The sequence below is a fragment of the Pinus tabuliformis genome, chromosome J (assembly GCF_031772625.1).
Source record: "Pinus tabuliformis cultivar Carrire ecotype Pingquan chromosome J, CPIR1, whole genome shotgun sequence".
Classification (NCBI taxonomy): domain Eukaryota; kingdom Viridiplantae; phylum Streptophyta; class Pinopsida; order Pinales; family Pinaceae; genus Pinus; species Pinus tabuliformis.
Window position 1 is genome coordinate 41,622,077 of NC_142295.1, and position 17,705 is coordinate 41,639,781.

The 17,705-nt window shown below is 36.0% G+C and overlaps 1 pseudogene across 1 annotated transcript; it reads right to left on the bottom strand.

Moving 5' to 3' along the window:
• Positions 1 to 1,873: 1,873 nt before the first annotated feature.
• LOC149225382 (bark storage protein A-like) lies at positions 1,874 to 7,784 on the bottom strand (annotated as a pseudogene). Its single transcript, XR_016246958.1, has 7 exons — positions 7,421 to 7,784; positions 7,266 to 7,333; positions 5,727 to 5,876; positions 5,333 to 5,532; positions 2,563 to 2,611; positions 2,289 to 2,465; positions 1,874 to 2,171 (listed from the first exon to the last, which is right to left on the bottom strand). The product of XR_016246958.1 is annotated as a bark storage protein A-like (transcript).
• Between the last annotated feature and the right edge of the window lie 9,921 nt (positions 7,785 to 17,705).

Genomic DNA, 17,705 nt, shown 5'->3' on the forward strand with positions numbered 1-17,705 from the left:
GTCTCTTATTCTCAGGGATCTGTATGCAGGACCAACACACGCTCCAGCATTACGGAGTGGACAAAGATTCAACCATCATCCTCAACCTCAGGCTCCGAGGCGGATGCAAGGGAACCAGCTCAAAAAATCCAGGCTCCTTCCGCGATGCAGTTAAAGGAAAAGAACCAATGCAACACAGAACAACATCCACACCAGAGATTCCAGGACCCTACATTGTGGAACAGAAGGCAGAAGCACCTATTTTAACTATATCATTGCCAGAGGTAATAGATCTACACTCAGATCTAACTCATAATGCTGTTATATGCAGATTTAACGGTTATTGGCCCAAAGCTGATGCACTACACCATTGGATCTACACATCATGGACACCCAATTGTGAAATATATCTATGCCCTAAGGGATTCTTCATAGTCAGATTTAGCACAGAGCTGGAACGAGACAATGCCATTAACCAGGGGCCCTGGTTCTGGGGCAATGCAGGTCTCTTTCTCACACCCTGGTTCCCGGATTTCGACGCCAATACCATGGTAGTATCGACAATGCCAGTCTGGGTTAGGCTACACAACCTACCACTGCATTTCTGGCACCGAAAAGCTTTAACAGCCATTGGGAACTCCTTAGGGAAATATCTCAAAATAGATGAGGACAGAGCATGCCGAGGAATTTTCACATATGCTAGAATATGTGTAGAAGTGGATCTAAGCCAAGGACTCCCAGATCATATTACATTGAATTTCAATAATTCACTGTGGACGCAACAGCTTGATTACGAAAACACGACTTTCAGATGCCGCAGTTGCTTACAAACAGGGCACCTGCAATATGCATGTCCACAGACTTGTAAGGAGCCAAAGGGGAATAAGAAACAACAGAAAAAGCCAAAAGGCTGGCAGCACACTGAACCAGTGGAGGAGGAGGCACAAAACACAGAACCCACAGACATATACAGAAACCAGAAACAAATGGAGGAAGAGAACACCGAAGGGCACAAACTTGAACCAAACAGCATGGTGCGGCAGCAAGAACAACATCTGGAAATAAGTGGTGCCAAACGAGCACATAGCACCGAAGGATCAGATTCGGACAAAGAACAACCTGTGAACATAGAGGACACCCAACTAGCCATAATTGACCCCACTGCCAACACTGGAGGATGGCGAAAAGTGGAGAAGAAAAAAGGGAGGAAAATATAGGCCGGTAGACACAATTATCATAAATTTTGCTGCATTCCTTTCTAGTCTTATACTATTCTGTGTTCTTATTTCTGTTATGCTGCATGTTTATTACAGGAACAGCCATTTGCATATGCTTCAAGCATCTACAAAATGTAATTTTATCAACATGAATAAAATTACGATTTTTTCCTAGGGGAAAAAAAAAAAATACATTTATAATTATACTTTAAATAAATTTCATATAATTCTTTTTTACTATTTATAAATATATTTAAAATAACTTACAATATTGATAGTTGCAATTTAACTTTCATTCATTTATAATTTAATATTCCTGCCAATGCAATCTCTTTATTTCTTTTATTAAATTAAATAAAGTAATGAAACTATACCAAATTAACTGAAAATAAAATAAATGATATGGTACAAACCCAAAGAGCCCCAGCATTTATGATACTTTAAATTATTGTTTTTAACCTCTGGTCTGATCTGAGAATTCTCCAATCTCAAAACTAAAAATATTAAAAATCATTATGCTTAACGCTACACTGGAAATCATTTTAATTAATGCTAAAACGTTTAAGGCTCCATCCCACGAGCTTTCATATAAGTTCCCCTATATTTATCATATACTTTTTGCATAGAGACGAGTACTAAGCAGCAGCTGTTTAGTACACTTTTATAAAGCAGTTCGATACATTGAAACTACTAAACCCTATATTAAGAGGAGCTACAGCCATGTAGGGTAGATATTTAAGCCCTATATTAATAGAGGCTATGCCTTAGAGGGCGGAGAAAATGACTGATCTATTTAGATATGATTAACAGAGATTAATCATAATCATAGTAGATTAATAAATTGGGTAACGACTTTCACTGCGTTTCAGCTGCTAAGTTAGTGAATATCGCAGCTTTGTTTTCTTCGGTGGACCCTCCTACCAAATCAGACAGAGCTCTCATAATGATGAATGGCTTCCTCTAGCTCTGGCAAACCTGTAAACATACAAACAAAAATCCCCAAAATATAAAGAGAAAACACTACAAAATAACATTTATATCATCAGATTAATGTCACCTTTCAAAAATGTAAAATAGAATTACTGGTATTACCAGTGCTATCCCTGCACTATCCATATCCACGGGAGTTACATTGAATTTGGTGTGAATGAAGTTCCTGTAAGCGGTATTATCCACGTAAATGTTCGCACTGCATCCTCTCTCCACTCTCACAATCCTCGGCTTATGAGAAAGACAAGTGGAGTTCACGCATGCCTCTAGACTCGCATTCTGTTCAATCCAACGCTCTAATTAATCATTAATATACATGATAATGAACAGTGCATTGCTTTCATCTGTTTATTCCATTAAACGATGATTGTTATACCTTTTTGATCTGCTCTGCAAGTTGATAGTAGGAGTTGGAGACATTGATCTTGTTGGAAGAATCACCGCACTTCTATAGAATCCGTAATTTCCACCCTGGGGATCCTAGTTACTGGCTTGTAATGTTTAACAACACCTGCGGGTTTTGGTGTAACGACAAACCTCCACATGGTATCAGAGCACAGGGATTTGTAATTAGTGCACAAGCAATTTTATTTGCAGGTTCAGAAGATTGAAGCAACAACAAAGAATGGAGTCTAAATTGGAGTTTCCACAATCGGCAATTCTCACTCCATATAATTATTTCGAATGGAAGCCAAAGATTCAACTTCATCTCAGAAGTAGAGGCTTATTTCGAATAACCATGGAAACGGAAGTTGAACCAACATCGGCAATGGAGAAAACAAGATATTTCAATCGCATGGACGAGGCCTTCGGCATCCTATGTTTATCTATTTCTCCAGAACTGCTATTTCATGTTGAATCATGTTCAACTCCAAATGAAGTATGGAAAAAATTGGAAGGATTGTTTGGAAAACAGGATGAAATGCAAGGTCACATTCTCGAAAATGAGTTAAACTCATTAGATCTGAGAAACTTTGAGAACATTCAAGATTTTTTCACAAGGTATAAAGCCTTGTTGGTTCAGCTGAAAGGATGCGGGATCGACAAATCCAAGCAAGAAAATCAGTTGATTCTTTCCATTTTATCAAAACTTGGTCCAGAGTATGCAGTATTCGTCTCTACATTCCACACAGTCAGATCTGCAACTGGTGCAGATTGGAAGATGCCTTCACTGGATTCTTTTATTCAGTCTTTGATGCATGAGCAAGATAAGCTCATCAAAATGGGCACACTTAAAAATTCCAAAGCACATGCACTTACTGTGCATGCAAAAGGAAAGGCAAATTCCAAAGACCATCAGAAAGGAAAAGGGAAGAAGGATCCTGATCCAAGAAAGGGAGGACATCCCAAACCCCCTGATGGATTATCTGGCTCAAAGGAAAGGAAAGGAACGAAAGGGCAATCAATGTGCAATTATTGCCACCGTGGTTTTCATCCTGAATCTGCATGCATGAAGAAGACTATAGATCTTATGGCACAGACACTCCAGCAACACAATCTTGGAGACCACATTCCTGAGAATGCTAAGAAGAAGTCTCGAGAAAAAGCACCAGATCCAAGAGGTAACAGATGCTTTGATTGCTCTTCATTCAACACCACAAGAATGGATCATCGATTTAGGAGCTTCACATCATATGGCTTCTTCAAAGGAATCCTTTTCTTCTCTACATGCATACTCAGGTCCTCCCATTCTCATGGGGGATAATTCTGCAGTTGCAGCAACTGGACAAGGAAGAGTGCAATTCGAAGATGGAAGTTTTGAAAATGTCTTGCATATTCCAAGGCTTTCTGTGAATCTTCTCTCAGTGTATCAGATGACACACACAGGCAGCGGAAGGAAAGTGGAATTTACCCCAGATTCCGTGAGCATTTATGACATGCAAACCAATTTGAAGATTGCATCTGGCAAGGTAAATGATCAATCTCATCTGTATACATTTTCTGATTTTGTTCCTCAATCAGATTCCTGTGATGGAAATCGAGGTCAACAAGCAGTGAAGGGTTCTCTAGTTGTACCCTTCCCCCCAAATCCAATGAGGGTGAATGCCAAGGCTGCTCCACCTCTAAAGCCTTCCCATGATTGGAAAATATTTGGCCAAGAACTCAGCAAATCTACCGAAGCTGTTGTCACCAAAGTGGAAGACAGAGATCGTCATTATCAGCCCGTTTTCCGTCCACCTTACGCCCATGCTGCTTCCTATGTAACAAACGAACAGAGGATACCTTATTCAACTGTCAATCAGAATGGGTTGCAATCACCGAACTGGAGCCATATCAGTAATGGTGAGGCTGGGGAGATTTATAATACGCGTGATCTAATAAAACCTAGCAGAATTTCGCCACTTGGTGTTGCCGGCCCTTCGCTTAATGCAGTAACTGCTCAACCGTCCATTATGGAATCTGAGGAACACTCGGATGTGGAAGCCAGTAACTAGGATCCCCAGGGTGGAAATTACGGATTCTATAGAGGTGCGGTGATTCTTCCAACACCCCCCCTCAAACGCAACTTGGGGGAATCGAACCTGGGTCCAAGCTCTGATACCATGTGAGATTTTTGAGATACACAGATCTAGATCTGCAAAACAATAAACAAGCTTGCAAGAGAAGGAAGAAAGCGAGCAAGAATTGAGAAAAGAATGAATTGATTCTACAATATTAGTTTTAGAATAAATACATAAAAGCAACTAAGTTAAGCTTAGTTGTACATGCAATAGCTAAAGCTAAGTGTGCTTTATCTTATGTTATGTGCATGTACACATTAACATAAGATAAAACACACTTAGCTTTAGTTAGCTTTAGTTATTGCATGTACAACTAAGCTTAACTTAGTTGCTTTTATGTATTTATTCTAAAACTAATATTGTAGAATCAATTCATTCTTTTCTCAATTCTTGGTCGCTTTCTTCCTTCTCTTGCAAGCTTGTTTATTGTTTTGCAGATCTAGATCTGTGTATCTCAAAAATCTCACATGGTATCAGAGCTTGGACCCAGGTTCGATTCTCCCAAGTTGCGTTTGAGGGGGGGTGTTGGAAGAATCACCGCACCTCTATAGAATCCGTAATTTCCACCCTGGGGATCCTAGTTACTGGCTTATAATGTTTACCAACACCTGCGGGTTTTGGTGTAACGGAAAACCTCCACAGATCCAAAATGCATGTTCTCGGACTTCTGGGGTTCCGTTCACAGGAAAGATCTCGTCTCGCTGGTACCACAAGTTATTCAACAGATTGTCGACGTCCTCCCCCTCCGGACTATTGTATGTGGAGAATTTTAGATAGCCAAGCTCACGAGAATAGTCACCATTTTCCTCTAGGGGGAGTTCATCCTTCGCTCCTTTTCCATATCTCTGAATAATGAGCCATAGCATTGCAAAAACATTTTATAGTATGTACCGAAAGGAAGGAATGATGGTATAAGATAGGAAATACATATTAATGGGATTGTAGGTTTTCAAATATTTTCGAAACATTTTCAAAAATATTTCAAAATCTGAATAAAGGTAGAAATGGGAAATATTATGGCAGTAAGAAGTTGTGGTACCTGCCAACTCCATAGGTCTGTATGTGCCCATTGACGTGGAATGGTAACATCACCGATGTGAAAATCAGAGTTTGCATTTCCAGCTATTCCATAGTGTATAACTCCGCTCACTCGAAAGAAATAAAGAAGCAACTCACTGACTCAGTTGATCTGTAATGCACCCATACAATACAATAAACTGTAGGAATTTGCAGGGTAAGTTTTTGGGACAGAATACTAAAGGACACAGCTCACAAACAGATCACGCAGCTCACAAACAGATCACAGATCAATACACCAGTGTTGTTGATGTGATTAAAACCAAGTTATACTTAACTATTTCCTATGTATCGGAATATCCTGACATAAACTACTCATCTCATGTTTGCAAAGAGAGAAAAGTGTACTCTGTGTTAAAGAATAATGTCTGCCATTAACAGAAGGAAGTTATGAAATATTATGAAGTATAGTTATGAGTTTCAATGATTTTTAAAAAGTTAAATTTAGCAATGGTAAATTATGTATTTGTGATTAATAACTAATAATGTAAATTATGTAATTTCAAGCAATTGAATGAATGATATTTACTGATCAGCTATTCATATCTAAATGTGTATTAAGTGTGTTTCCTTATTCTCTATCTCTGTACGGGTCATTTAAATATAAAAAGATCTTAATATATAAAACCCAGAAGTGAATACAAAACTAAATGTAAATGGATCATCAACACTGGATAAAGTTTATTTTTTCCTATGTGGTTCACTAATAGTTGACCCCAATATTTATATCAGGCAGATCCACCTGGAGATCCTAAAAATAAATGACCCCAATATTTATACTACACAGAAAAAACTAAAGGGAACCCAGAAGTGAATACAAAACTAAATGTGAATGGGGAAACACTGAGCTGGAACAGGGCAAGGTGGTTATACATGCTGTAGTACTCCCCACTTATCCATATCTCGACGGTGCAGTTTCGTATCCGGATCTTTACTAGGGGTTAGTTCTTTCCGGGCGTAGTGGCCGCTGGTCTGTGTGTCGACTGTCGGTGCACTTTATATTATAACAACGCTCTCTTTGTGCAAACACTTCATCTCTTTCTGTATAGGCCCTCTCTCGCACACCCACTATGGACTTATCATGTGCGCCTGCTCTCCTCTATCTCCTCCTCTATCAGATTTGTATGACCGAATGGATCATCAACACTGGATGAAGTTTGTTTTTTTCCTATGTGGTTCACTAATAGTTGACCCCAATATTTATATCAGGTAGATCTACCTAAAGAGTTCCTAGAAATAAGTAACCCCAATATATATACTAAGCAGATACGTGAAAGGATGGCTTCTTACTGAGAGCTTAACTTAGAAATGCTCAACTATAAAACTTGACCCTAGAGTGTAAGAAAAAAATGAACCCATGCCATCTATATAACAAAAATACTTCAATAAATAACTCACTAGACTCTAGACTGATCTGTCTATTGACCTAACCCTCCAAACTTGCACTAAATGAAATTCATATTATAATAAAGGTAATATTAAAGAAAGATATCAAGATTACCATCCCCAATCCTGTCATCACCACAATGACACTGTGATTCATGACAGTACCCATGTGAAATCTCCTCCCTGCAGTGGACGAAGTAGATTAGATATAAACAGAGCTGAAGAGACGAACAAAATCTACAGGGAAATATGTAATAGATATCGACAAACCAGAAATATCGATGTAAGGCCTGTGGCTGTCAGCTATAAAAGTAGGAGGTTGGAGAAGGGGATCCATTTCGTAAGCGTTGGGAATAACTAAGCCCAGATGCACCCGAGATTGGTTGATCTTTTGAAGACGGCGGAGAAGCTTCAGGGAGGCGTATGCATCGGATAGAGGGGTAATTATGACCAACATCAGAAAGGGGAAAACCATGACAGTGTAGCTATGTGGAGACATCGCTATGCTTGAAGCTGTGCACTGCAACTGTGGTTCTGAATGAATGAGAATGAGATTCACGTTCATCAGTTTTTATAGGCGAGCGATGAGCATTTACCGCAACGTTTAAGATATTGTATTTCCCAAGGAGGACAAGAGCCTTAGCGGCTCAGGGCTATGCTAGAGGTGTTTTGTCCATCTTATCATAAACAAACACATATATCTATATGTTTAATTTTGGTCAAGTAAATATTAACAATTATGTGTTAAGTTAATGGTTGATTTAATGTTTTTCATTCTCTCTATTGTTTATTAGATAAAAATAATTTAATATTTAATAAATAATTAATTAATTCAATATTTTTCATCTTATCCATCAAATTAAATAAAAATAAAATAATATTCAATAAACAAAATAAAAAAAAAACATAACCAATTATTAGCGTTTAACTTTGCAAACAAATAAACATGTATTCAATTTATTCCCTTCAATCATTTATCTTTAAAAAAACAAGCATGTGTTCAATTTGGTTCATTCAATGATCTCTTGGGTTATTGTTTACCAAAAATTTACAAATGTGTTGAATTGAGGCTTCTGTGATCCATAACAGTTATAAGAAGGGTTTCAGCATAAATCACATGTAGAAAACATTTGTCTACGCCTTTCAACCAGTGTGGTTCATCATTAGGACAAGTTGAAGAGTCAAATCATGGCTGCATATTAAATAGAGAGAGCAGATCTTCCAAACGGCTAGGTGGCTAGGTGAGACCATCAACGGCTATATAAAAACGGCTAGATTTGTAATATTACATTAAAATATTCTTATAATGTTAATCATGACGTAATAAGTCAAAAGTTAATAACTAATAGTAATAATAAATAATATAATATTATAATCATAGTAAATAATTTTCTTCTTAATAAATTAATTTAATAATATATATATTTGTATTTTATTCTATTTTATTTTAATTATATATTTCTATTTAGTTATTAAATTAATTAATTTAATTCTTTTTAATTTATTTATTCATGTAATATCCAATAAGGATAAGATATACTCAATCTAGGTAAATAAGTCTAGAAATCTTAATTCCTATACATATTATCAGTACTAGGTTATACAGGTAAGACATGTAAAGGGGGTGTTTTATAATAATATTGATTTAATATAACTAATAATCGAATGGAATTAATAAATTATTATTGAATATTAGTTAAAAAAAATTGGAATTATTAAGGTAAGGGTAAAAGCTTAATATCAAAATTATTAGTAAAGTCATCTAATGGATCTAGGGATGTTAGTACAAGCCAGGATTGATAATATTAAGATATTAATGTTATGGTATTAGTAATAAAAATATTAGAAAGAGAGACAAATTCTAAATTCAAGAAGGTCAAGAACAAGACAATTAATAAAATAAATTAACCACAGGAGAAACCCTAGGAGGATAGAAAAGTCATGGCTCAATGGAGAAGGATACAGGATAATACGGGGAAACCTAGAAAGCTAGAAAAGGTCAAAAAAGGGGGGGGGGGGGGGGAAGGCATGACTAGGAAGAAAGGGCAGGGATCCAACAACTACTGATCTTCCAGTCGTCATCTCTATTGAGATTGTTTGGCCTTCTTTCAATTTCAATAGCTTCCCTGAATTTACGGTGATGGAAGTGCGCAACCTTGGCAATAACCTTGGCCTCTTCAATACAAACATGATGCTTGGTCTTTTCCACATGCTCTGCTAATGTTGAAGACTTGGTTTTCCCATGCCTTACGTCAGCTGCATGTTTGTTGATCCTTTGATTGATAGAGCGCCCTAAATGTATTTAATTCCTGCGATTTAGTGATTTATGGAATTGTCTTTACATTTTTTTAAAACAAGCATGTGCCAATCTTGCCATGCAATAATTTATGGGTTATCTTTTTGCAACAAATAATTAACCATATCACTAGTTTGTGGTCTTGGTTTTATTTCATAATTAAAATATTTTGTATTTAAATTCTTTTAATACTTAGCATAAAATATATATTTATTAAAATAATTATATTTATTTTTTATTTTTTTAAAAATTAAAAAATTATTTATTTTTATTATTATAATAATAATTTAACTTTAAATTGAAAATTATAATTAAGTTAAATATCAGATTGTTGAGACTTTTTTTCATATACTTTTTTTTTTAAAAGATAAGACCGTCTCCATATTTAGATTTGATTGGATGGTTAAAGACAATGGAAGTGTATATATGCTACAACTTTTTGTTGAAATCTATAACATTTAATATATATATATATATATATATATATATATATATATATATATATATATATATTTTTAATTATTAAACTCATATTTATAATTATTTTATTTAATATTTAAATTTTTTTTTACTATTATTATTGATTAAATTCATGTTGCTAAGTATTTCTTTTATTGGGAAATCATGAAGTCAAATCTTCTCGATGTTTTTAGTTTGGCCAACTTTAGGTTGAACTACTTAGGGCTTTCACATGGATGTAGCCCTCTACCCTTTAAAAAAAAAAAAAATTATGCATAAAAAGTTTCAAGTAAAAATTTAAATATTAAAATTTAATTAATTTTTTAATAAAAAAATATAACATAATTTCCTAATTAAAGATTTTAAAAATATATAACAATGCAAATTATCCACTTCAAAATTTTAATCGAAACTTTCAAACAAAAATGATTTGCTCTCCACAATTTAGTTTAATTAACTAGTATAGAGGGATCAAATTTCTTTAGGTGCAACTTTATTTTACAATGCAAAAAACAATGTATAATTTTTCATTGTTTAAATTGTAATTTTGAATGCTAAGGACATTACATAACTTAAGCTTATAAGTACAAAAAAATCTTTGATTTAGACAAAAAAAACATATACCTAAAAAAATATTAAACCTTAAAATACTAAGCCCACTTCAAACTTTTTAACCATTAAAACATATATATATATATATATATATAGTCATTTTATGAACCCATATTAAAACAACTTTTTTGTTATTAATATATATTTTAAGTATACTTCAATATTAATTCATATTAAAATATTTTATTTAGAAGATGTTTATTTTTGTTCTATGACGGATATGTGTCAAAGATATGTGCCAAGTCTAAATTGAGCATGAACATACTTACACATGACCTTCACACTGACTATAAAATAAATCTTTCAGCTTGAGCCTCTCAACTCAATAAATTTAATGGTTTTTTCTAAATATATTTTTATGAACAATTTTATTCTAAATATAATAATTTAAAATATATATATATATATATATATATATATATATATATATATATATATATAATATTTTATTTTTTAATAATATATTTATTTATACTTTTAAATTCATTTTAAATTTCCTCAAAAATTGTATCACTCAATTTTGAAAAAAAAACCACCTCATCTCTTAGTTAAACTACAAGCTTCTCTATTCTATACCTTAAATTCTTAGAATGATACATTATCAAACTTAAAATTATTTAAATTTGACCACGCAAAATTAAACATATATACTTTAAATTCTTAAAATTATGCATTATCAAACTTAAAATTATTTGAATTTGACAATGCATAACTAAACATATAAATTATTAAATACTTTATAATTTGATTAATTTTACCAATAAAATATATCTTCTAACTTTACAAGATCATATACATTGAAATATATTCCTATAACCTATATTACCTCTTGATATTTCTAAATTCAATGGACATTCCATGTATGTTTTTTTTTTTTTAATAATTTGGAGTTAAAATTAATTTTTGTTTTTGGTTTAATCTCTCACATATATACCATCTTGATAGTTCTAAATTCAATACACTCCTCTGCCCTATATGTATGTGTTTTTTTAAATTGTATATTTTATTTTAATATTTTGAAGTTAAAATTAAATTTTGTTTTTGGATTACATTGAGGAGGTGTGATTAAATATGTATAAATGATATAGAGGTTATTAAGATATCGATAATTTTTTATGAAAGGAATTGAAAGTGAAAATTGATTATGTAAAATAAAAATTATTTTTAAATTTTATTTATATTTTGATAATTTATTTTAAAAATATAAAAATAATAATATTTTATTTTTAAAGGCCTATTTAAGATATATATTAAATTGATGTATGATATTATTTTGGTTATGAGATAAGAGACTTGTTTTTTTATAATTATTTGACTCTTAAAGTTTATAAAAGTGTATATATTCTAGTCTTTTTTGATTCTCAACATATGATTTTTTAGGAGGAAACACATGCTCTAAGTAACCATTAGTTTGGTCAAATTGTACTATCTCAACTAAAAATAATGAAAGTTTATTTTCATTATTTACTATGTTTCATGACTTTTAATATGATATATTAAAAAAATAAAAAAATATATTTTAAATTAATATTGTTTGAGTCTGCTTGGGGTCGCTCAATTGCCAATGGCCATGGAAATGAAGACTCACCGAACCAGAAGTCTTGGGTTCAAATCTTGTGTTATCCCTCCAATCGGGGTGAGAATTTGAACATGATGAACATGTCCTACCAACCTTACAAAAAAAAATTATTGTTTCAAATACCCCAATGGGGGCGATGAACGTGGAAAATGTTGAGCCCCGAAGGGCATTCAATACTCCAGGAGGGATGAAGCGTGTTAGATAAGTTTGTATGTGCACCTTGGAAGAGAAGGCTCCAAAAGAAACTCTATTAATTAAGTTTGAGATGACACCAGAGGTCATTACTTTAAGGTTCTTTGTTATGGGAGGAGACTTGTTGCGGTCGGAATTCAGTGATCTTGCTGAGAAGGGTGGTTGCTAGTGCAAGTTTATCCATGGAGTCCCTACTGCCAAGATATTGCATTGTAGTTTTTCCATCATCTATTGGAACAACCGGAGGAGTGAAGTGAGGGGAGAATTTAGTGTTTGGGATTTGGGATTGATGCTAGAGTTGTGGCTCAAGGGATCTCCCTTGAGCTAGTGGAGAGGACGAGGCTCGCTTCAAAACAAAGAAACCACACAAGGAGTCAAGAGACCACTGCATCTTCAACTAAGGTAATAATTATGTTCATTGTGTGTTTTTTTACACAAGAGTTCCACATCTCTAGTCTGAGTGTGTTTGGTAGAAGTTGATTGCGGTTGGAAGGGGATTCCCCAACCATAAACAATTTGTATTAGAAGGCCTGGTGCCTAACACCTCTAGACCCCCTATATTGGAAATGTAGATGTTCGAAGGTGTGAACACTTTCTAATTTCAGTACGGGGTTGTTTTTTGGAAATGGATCGAAGTCTATAGTGGAATTTTTTGTTTAAGTCAGGTGGTTTTTGGCACTCTGGAATTTAGTAGAGGCATTGGATGTTGGGGATGCAAAGCTCGGTGGCTGGGTGAAGATTTCCTTGGGAAAATGGAATAGGAGTGATAAGGAGAGATACATGGATTATTTAACATAACAAATAAATGAACAAAGACAACTGACTATGTACATGAGATAGGGCACAACCCTAGACTATCATTGAAAATATCATTTCAAATCTTGGCCATTTACAGGAAGAGAGTCAATCTTCTTGTCCAAAGATTGGAGACGATAAGTGTGATGGCCAAGCTTCTCATGAACAAAACAAGGTCCATTCCATAGGGAATGGAACTTGGTGTGTTTCCCCTTCTCTTTGTGGGATTTGTCCCACTTCAATACCAGGTCACCCACACTGAATTCTTTCTTCCATGCAAAATTATTATCAAACCATTTCCTGATGCAATTATCGTGAAGAGCATATTTTTCTTTTTATTTCCTCCTTTCTTCCTGTAACTTCAAGAGCATGTCTATCCTACTCTGAACCAAAAGACGAGGTTTACCTGAGACACTCGTGACAGTTGAAGGGAAAGAAGGTAAATGTTTGGATGTAGGATTACTTCTTTTCCATACACCAAAAGGTAAGGGGAGGTGTTTATAGAAGGTTTAGGCGTGACATGGTTAGCCCAAAGAGCATTCATGATTAGGTGCTCAAAAAAATAGCTCAAAATTCAAAGTTGTCGGATTGGTGTGCAACCCAGACGACTGCATAATGCTCGTAAACCTGAATCTGACGCAAGCCATTTTGTGCGAAACGGACTCTGTATGCTCCCAGAAACAAGTTTTTTTCATTTCCCAAATAGGCGAATGTTTCAAAAAAATTGGCAACCCAATCAGCAGTCCATACTGCTGATGTGGTGCTGATTAGGTAGTTGTATGTGGTAGTTTGACTTGGTCAACATATTTTCTCTGGCGAATGGAATTGTACCAAGTGGCACATTCTCATTAGATCGTTTTCGGCAGTTTTGATTGGTTGGAGTGATGGCCAACCACAGGCTGACACGTGACCCAGCCGGAGGTCGCCATATGGCAGCTTAGGAGGCCACCAAAATTTTGGTTCATAGTTTGGGCAGAGGCAGCGAGGGTCAAACCCGCAACCTCCCAACACAACACCAAATTCGTTTTCCAATACACCATGTAGTTGTTTCTTAACCATAAAGATCGCGGGTTCTATTTGAATTATGTTGGCACACTGTTTGGGGGTAGGGCCAACCCATGGTGGGCTAGCCCTTGGTCACACCAACGCATATGTCCATTGGTGGAGAATAGTGTGGGGGCCGACCGTTGGTCTTAGCCCCAAGCACGTGGCCACATTTTTCGGAAAATAGGGTTTAGCGGATATTTAAAGTGTCGGACAATTTCACCCGATTTTCAATGAAATTTTCCCTCTGTTAGCATGTTTTTTGGGCGAAATTGTAGGATGATGTTGGATTTTGGGGAATTTGCGGTGCAGTTAAATGAATATTGGGAAAGGCCATAACTTCTTCAGTTTTTGACCAAAACAGGAGTAGAAAGAGGCTACACAGGCATTTTTGGGCATTCTTGAGCCATTGGAACACGTTTCAGAGCTTTCTAAGCATTGTAAACTGATTTATTCACACTTTTGAGCATAATAGAGAGGGTCAAGCCATTGGAAGTTGGACCAAGGAGGCGAAGCCCAAGTGGGGTGAACTCCTTCATCATGTGTTGTTGTGATATTATTAATTGTGATGTTTATGTCTATTATATGTTGTTGTTCAGTCATTTGTTTATGTTAATTTGCACATAAATATTACATAAAAACACTCAAAACTCATGTTTTAAACTTGCAAACAATTTCATGAATCCTCAAGCATATTTAATATAATCTGAAAAGTAATTTTAGCACAAAAAAACTAATTTTCTCAATCAGATCAAGTTTTGTATCATAACCATTGGTTTTATTTGTGCAAGAAGGATTTAACTGTTTGCAAGTGAATTTCATGCTTACAACGTTAAAACTCAAGAGAGGAGAAGGGAAGTTGGTTGAAGGCCCTGAAGTTGGGTCAAGGGGAAGGAGGGAAAGGTTGCCTCAATCTCCACCAACAGTTCTTCCTCAAGTTGCAGTTGAGACTCCAGTGAGCATGTCTCATGAAGGAGAGCCTACAAAGATGACAGAGGATGAGAAGGTCTTCAAGTGACAAGAAGGCTTTCTTTGATATGAGAGAGATGGTGAAGGTTCTCTATGAAGAGAGGAATACCATAATGCAGCGTGAAAGCTCCAAACCTCCCAAAGGAGGAGTTTTTTCGAGAGGAGGTAATGGAAATGGAGGTAAACCTCCACCCTCTCCACCATCTTCTTCATTTTCTTCTTCACATTCATCTTCACCTCTTCCGCTAACACAACTCTTACTCATACTCATCAACATACCTCAAAAGGAAGTGGTAAAAAACCCTTATTAAAACTTGATGTTAAATTTAAACTACCCATGTATAATGGTGAAGTGAATGCAGAGAAGCTTAATAATTGGGTTCGTTGGTTGGAGGTCTTTTGCTGAATTCAAAACCTTCAAGAGGATGGGTTGATGGTTCTAGACCCACCAACATGTCAGAGGATCTCCCTGGTAAGAAGTCCCAACTAGACCTCAGACTGTTTAGTGTAGGAGTCCCAGCGTTGGGGTACTATAATATCTCCTTGACCGCGGTTGCATGCAAAGGTGAGTAAGATGTCCCTGTTGGTAGCAAGAGTGTGATATGCGCAACAAGTCAAGGAAGGTGCATGAATGGGTCTAACACATGTAATGGGGGTGTGAGTGTCCCATTAGAAACCTATGATAACACACAACTTGACATGGAACACATGAGAGAGATACATCACAAGCTGGAAAGAAGGTTAGCCAACGATCCAAAGTGATGGTTAAACCAACAGCACATATCGATAAGATTCATACAAGCATATATATAAAATTCCATACATACATGTGTAAACAACAAATACATATATCATTAGAGTAACCAAGATAGCTGAAAACAATAACAACATATGCCTGAAATGTGTTGGCTCTGTTATATTAAGAAAGTGAAAGCTCCAATCATACATACAACTATGACCAACCACTAGTCCCAACAACAGAATGTTACAGTCACTACCGCCTGCTCCTCCAAAGAGATATATTAGCTCTACACTATGGAGAAGCCGAGGCTCATTACAATACACTCTAAGTTTTCTCTAAGATACACCTATAAGAAGCTTAGCTCCCAAAATCATGTACAATGAGTTACGAGGTTATATAAATAAAAAAGGGTGGGGTGACCCTTGACATTCCCCTTTGTGACTCTTCACCGACCCTCATGACTCTTCAACTACTACATGACTGTTACATTCTATCCTCAACACTTGGTCTTTCACTTTTACATGATGTTACATTACAATCTGCAGATGTACCCATGTGAGACAAAATAGGCTTGAGCAAACACTGCAAGCCATCACTAAGACTCAGACAGCTATGGGAAGACCAACTCTTCGACATCCTTGGGATGATTGAAGGTGGTGAAATGATGCCAAGCTTGGTATTCTGTGATGTTGTCTACGTGCTCAACGGTGACATCCCGCTAAAAGCGAACTCTTGCCTCCGTTGCATCCGGGTACACTAGTTTGGCACATATGTCCAAATCATCTTATAACATACACATCACAGTCTTGAGTGCAGTCGAACTAGCAACATACTGATGAATAATGTCTACGCTGATCTCCAAGTCTGTTCTGGTGGCTACATGCATCAACTGATCAAAGTACATGTCAAGCTCCAGTCATTATTTGTTCTTTGTCTTCGCCTCAATGAATGTGTCAATGGATGGCATCACGTGTGTGTGCATAATGACATCCATGCTTCTGGACACTCATGCATGTGAAGCCTGCAAACTGGTGATGAGTTGCAGGAGTTCCTCATAGTTCCGGATCTGACTTTGGATGTGTGTCTTCAACTATACCACCTTGGGCTTCATCATCTTTGGCGAGTGTATTGGGGCTCCTTTGTATCTCATTGTCCATGTCTTCATAAGATCGACAACAGTGTGCAGATTTGACAAGATGTGTGCTCTCCTAGCACAATGCTATTGTCAACCATTGAGATGGACAACAAACTTATGAACGGTGACGAATCTAGAATACAACATCTGCATGACTACCTCGAGGGAAGATACTTCATCTAGTATCTCTTTCTTTAATTCTGCTCTAGTGGATGATGTAACATGTTCTCCTCCTTGCTTGGCCGCTTATAACTCCTTAGCTAGGTGCTCGTTCTCAGCTATCAATAATCAAACACTCGAGCTAGTGCCTTAGGAATATGCTCTTATAACATCAGCCAATGTTGCTGGATGCTTACGCACATCAGATATGATCAGTCATTATTCAAACTATGTAGGAGATATGTGAACATCTGAAGTGGGCACTTTTCGTGATTGCACAACTCTGTGTTGTGACTCGTCGAAAGATATGTTGTGCGTCTCCAACTATGGATTATCTTCAAGGATATCTGTGTCTCTTTGATCACTTGGGACTTGCTCTACTTCCAGATGTGGTTAGGTCGGTGGGGTGAGCTCTTGGTTTTGAGGCATGAGGTAAATATTCTAATTTGACTTTGGATGGACCATATTTGTGTCCATCTTCTCTAGCATCTGTTCAATCTCTTGAGTGAAGTCTTGCTCCTGCGACTGATCACCCTATCTACTTTGTGCCAGCTACTCGAATGAGTCTATAAC